We start from the raw sequence: 5,000 nt of genomic DNA on the forward strand, positions 1-5,000 counted from the left end.
TTTAATACAGTGTATAACTTCTGTACAGTTTATTTTAATTTACTTAGCTGTTACTACAACTTATTTATTTATTTTATTTGTACTTTTCTACTCTTTTTTTTCTTATAATGCTATTCTATTTTATATATAATTTTAACTTTTTTTGTAGAAGCTGACTCAGGGAGAAACGCACAAAAATTCCAACGTACCTGTACTGTCCTGTACCTGTGCAAATGGCAATAAACATCTATTCTATTCAAAGTCTGAGTGATGATTTGGTTTTCAGTTTGCTTCAGTTTGGACAGTCGTCTGTTCTCCTTCAATAATAATCATGATATGACACTTTAACCTCAAGGAGCTTTACACTCTGAAAAGTGGGCGCCATCTCTCCCCTTCATCTCTTGATTTGTGTGAAAAAAAAAACTGAATACAGGTGAAAAATGAAAGAAACTTCTCAAAGAGCAGCAGACTTCAGCTGCTACATGTGAAATGTTGAGGCGATTTAAAGTGAGTTAGGTTCTTTGAAAAAAAGGTTTGAATGGAGATAAATGGTCAGCTGAGACGTCTCACAGGAACATCGTCTTGTTTAAAGTAGTTACGCTCCGACCTGCTCGTCTTCTCTTTGATCCACGTCGAGCTGAACCTCCAAACGAGCCAAAAAGATGAAGTGGGTGTAAAATATGAATGAAGTCATCTTTTAAATCCCCCGCATTCCCGCAGCGACGTGCAACTTCACTGATGAGGAATTGACAAGCGGGCGGGCGGACGTGCGCCCTTCTGAAAGGTGAGGGCGATACTCAGAGATCGTTATTTATCCGGAGACGGTTGAGAGTAAAACGCCCACGTGCTGTGAAGAGAGCGGGGCGGGGGAGAGGGATGAAGAAAAACCTGCAGAGGAGCAGAGGAGCAGAGGAGCAGAGGAGCAGGCTGGGCCGAGGAGGAGAGAGGAGGGAAAGAAGTTGAAACATGACGTCTGCAGCCGCTGAAAAACGGACTTATTATTTATTAACTACATTCTGTTTTCAAGCTGATTAAAAGGATAAAGTTAGCGTCACTTCCTGTCTGTGGCTCTCGTCACACTGGCTCCACTTAAGACACAAATCTCAAACACAGTTTCCTGAGTAGACTTTCTAAGTCCCCGTTTCCGCCTCGCGTCGCTGGCTGAGCGCTCGGGGAGCGTTTTGCATGAAGCGTTTGTTGCTCTGAGAAGAAAAACGCTGTAAGTCCGTCCGTCCTGTCTCCATGACAACCGTCTGTTGGTAACGGCCGCTTTTTACTGCATGTTTTGTATTTGAGATCGTTTATGTCCAGATCAGACGCAGAGCGAGGAGGATTACACCTCTTACCTCCAGAAAGTATTTTTACATTCAGTTGACAAGTCTGAATAAATCTTGTATTTCATTTTTCTTTTTAAACCAGTAGGAATGTGAAGTTAAATCCTTAATGTCATTTCAAGTTTACTTTGTCTTGAAATTTTATTTTATTTACCATTTTGTTTTGTACCTTTTGCACTATTTAGAATTTATTACTGTAAATATTATTTATTTTATTTTATCTTATTTTACCTTATTTTGGTTGTATTGCACCGTGGGACGGAGACAAACGCAATTTCGATTCCACTGTATGTCTGACATATTTGTAAATTGACAATAAAGTTGACTTCGACTTTGATAAATCTCTTCCTATTCTTAGTTTTTATATTTTAAGTGTTTATTTATGTTTCTATTCTTATATTGTTTTATTTGCTCTGATAACCTGCTGCTGTAACACCACAACTTCCCAGTCTGGGATCAATAAAGTCATTCTATTCTATTCCATGTGGGTACAAGACTAAAATACAGGAGAATATCAAACATTTGGAAAACAGCGGCGGTGACGTTGAACGTGATTTTCACCTAGAAACGCTCGGAGCGGCCGCACAAAGGAGGCGGAGCGCTCGGAAAATAGACGCTGGGCACTGCGCTTTTTCTCCAGGCGGCTGCTTTCCTTTCAAACGCTCTCTACTCATTGAAAATAAGTGAAGAAAGACGCTTCTGTTTCTGAGATGTTCAAGAGTTTGAGCTTTAAAAGAATTATCCTCTGAACTCTCGACCGGCACACCGGGCATGAGATCAATGCACACAGTCGATAGCCGCTGGAAGCTAAGCTAAGCTAATATCCGATATCGATGTGTGTGGACTGAAGGCAGAGCCTGAGGAAGGAAACGCTCGATGTCCACATTAGACCAGAGTCCAGCACTCTTCAGACCCTAACTCCCACTTAATTAAACTTCATTACCTCACGCCTGTGCTGATGGATTTAGGAAAGGAGTCGAGTCCCGAGGAGACAAAGACAGAAGTTCACTGATTTACGAGAAGACGTCACTTCAGACCAGTTTAAAGAAACGAATCCACCACCAGCAGGTCAGGATCCAGCTTTTTCAAATGAAATCTACACAACCAGAAACATGTTTAGTCTTCAGAGTCCTTTGGCACTCCGTCCTGCTGAAGGGGGCGTGGCCAGGAGGAAAGAAGTGAGGCCTTAAAATGAACCTGATCCAGGAAAAGGAACGAGCGAGGGAAGAAGAATGTTAAGTGTTTTGAATGAATGCTTTGTGAAAGAGGGGCAGATGTTATAAGATTAGTCTTCTTTCTGCTGCTTTTCATGTCAACATTTGAGATTTTATTGTTTGTTTGAATGAAATAAAATTTACAAATAAAAATAAAATAAATAAGAAGAAGAAGCAGTCTGGTCTTGTTTTCAAAAAGCTGGAGGACAGCTACAGACTACAGGTGATATCACACCCCCCCTTCCCTCAGGACGGGGGTACAGAGCCCAGAGGCTAAACAAGTTATTTAAACCCTAAAGGAGCCACAGACGAGTCTTTGGGGAACACCTTACAGATTCTATCTTTCTCTCGATCTTGTCTTTCCGATCACGTCTCCTCCTGGACACTGATTGATTTTCTGACAGGTCAGTTCATCACGTCTGTATCGTCCCTGTATGGCAGCTTTCTAGTGTTTTTAACCTCTCCTGGCTGCTCCAAGCTCGCTGAATTCACCTTTAAAGAAACAGAGATCTAAAAACTGCATACAAACATGGCCGCCCTCGTCTGACTGAACACATTCTTCTCACTCGCTATAAAACATGCCCCCCCCCCCCGCTGAGAGAACCAGGGCATTTAATAGGCGCCCTGCTGCGCCCCCTCCCTCCCCCCTGCTGAGGCAGAAAACGACGGGGAGGAGCCGCGAGGCGAGCCGGAGGAACTTCACTGAGAAAGTTAAAAAAAAGAGGAGTAGATTTTTATGGAAGCCGAGTTCTCCCTCGAGGGTTTTTAGACTCAAAGCGCTGTGAAGGCGGAGGAGGAGGAGGAGGAGGAGGAGGAGGAGGAGGAGCGCCCGATCACAGACGTGCTGCTCGCCAAACGACTGATTTGAATAATCACAGCATGAATTCATTTTAATCACAGCGTTCATTAATGTAATCTCACAGACGTTTTGAGTCCTGATTCTTTTGGTTTTTTTAATCTCTAATAAAAGACAGAAAGTGACACCCGCCTGACTCCGCCCCCCTCCTCTCCCCTGTGTTATAAAACCATTCGTCTTTGACCACGATGAGTCGCAGGCCGATGCTGAATATTACAGCCATCAATCACAGCGCCGGGTCTTGAGGGATGAGATCAGAACGGCAGCTCGCTCCGTTCAGGACTCAAACCGGTGTCGTTTAGGAGCCGGAGAGACGGATGGCTTCTGATACGGAGCGAATGCAATCATAGAGCGCCGCAGGGCCGCCGAGCGGTTAGAGCCGATGATAAACCTTCTCCACCATCGCACCCCTGGTCTCCGAGTTTAAGTGGGACAGGAGGCGCGTGGAGGGAGATAAATACTCAGACCCTTATTGTGAAAATACTCTTAAATATGAAGACTTCCTGCATCTGAAATCTAAAGTTTAAAGAATAAAAGAAAAGTCAGGAAACGCAGATTAAGGGTCAAGAATTAACGTCAGAAATGCTTATTTATTTATTTTCTATTTCTTTAACAGTATGCTTAACCTGAATATCTATATGCATTTTGAATCTGCATACTGTGTTTATATTTCTATGTATTGTTTCCTTTTCACCTCTGGGTGTTAAAAATATGAAAGAAATGTTGCAAATATGTGGAAGTACAATGATCGGAAACGTTAATGTATTGCAATAAAAGTATAAAAAAAATAAAAAATGCTTAAAAAGGTGTCGCACTGAGAGGATATAAAAGTTCTGTTAGGATTCACAAAATCAATCCTGTGTGAAGCAACAATAACTGTGTTTGTATCTTCTGTCCTTGAGACAATTAAAGGCCGACTTACAGATGAATGCAGCCTTCGGGGGTTATGAGGATGTTTTTGTTTTCTTTTTAAAAGAAAAGTCCTTCTCACACATGTTAATCCTGACAGTATAACTATAACCTCAGGTGTTTGTTCACACATGAACCTCACAGCGCGAGAATACGAGGAGGCTGGAGGAGAAACTCTGGATGAAGTCTGCGTTCACACATGCAGCTCCTGCTGGAAATATCTGGAGGTTTTTTAGGAGTTTTCTGCAGGTGTGAAAGGACTTGCATTGTAACCACGCGGTTGAACTTTTTTTCAGCTGCCATATTGCTGTATTTAAAACTGTGAAAACCTCTTTGGCTGTTTATCCTCATTCACCTCATTGAATAGTGTATGTAACACAGATTATGTCCAATGGGTGGCGCTGCTGTACATAATTATCATTGTCTTAAAACTGTGGAAAATACCGGGAGTGACTCTGCGCTGCACAGCTCCTCAGAAATCTCACAGAATAAGAGCAAACATCTTTTCACATATCATTTATAGACCCTCTAACAGTCATATTTTAGTTAAAAGAATTACATTTGAAAAATAAAATATATATCTACGATTCCTCACAAAACATGGTTAACCGCTCGGTTAACAAACGGCCTGGCTCAAGTCACTCATTTCTTATTTTGTTCACCTTTTCTAAACAGTTCTACTCATTCAGTTTGTTAAATAAATTATTT

General features: G+C 41.9%; 1 protein-coding gene across 1 annotated transcript in view; it reads right to left on the minus strand.

The window, feature by feature from the left end:
- Positions 1–5,000, minus strand: part of LOC132985490 (unconventional myosin-VI-like) — a 137,121-nt gene that overhangs the window by 85,544 nt on the left and 46,577 nt on the right. The gene's annotated exons all lie outside the window — the stretch shown is intronic.

This window comes from Labrus mixtus, chromosome 12 (genome assembly GCF_963584025.1).
Source record: "Labrus mixtus chromosome 12, fLabMix1.1, whole genome shotgun sequence".
Taxonomy (NCBI): domain Eukaryota; kingdom Metazoa; phylum Chordata; class Actinopteri; order Labriformes; family Labridae; genus Labrus; species Labrus mixtus.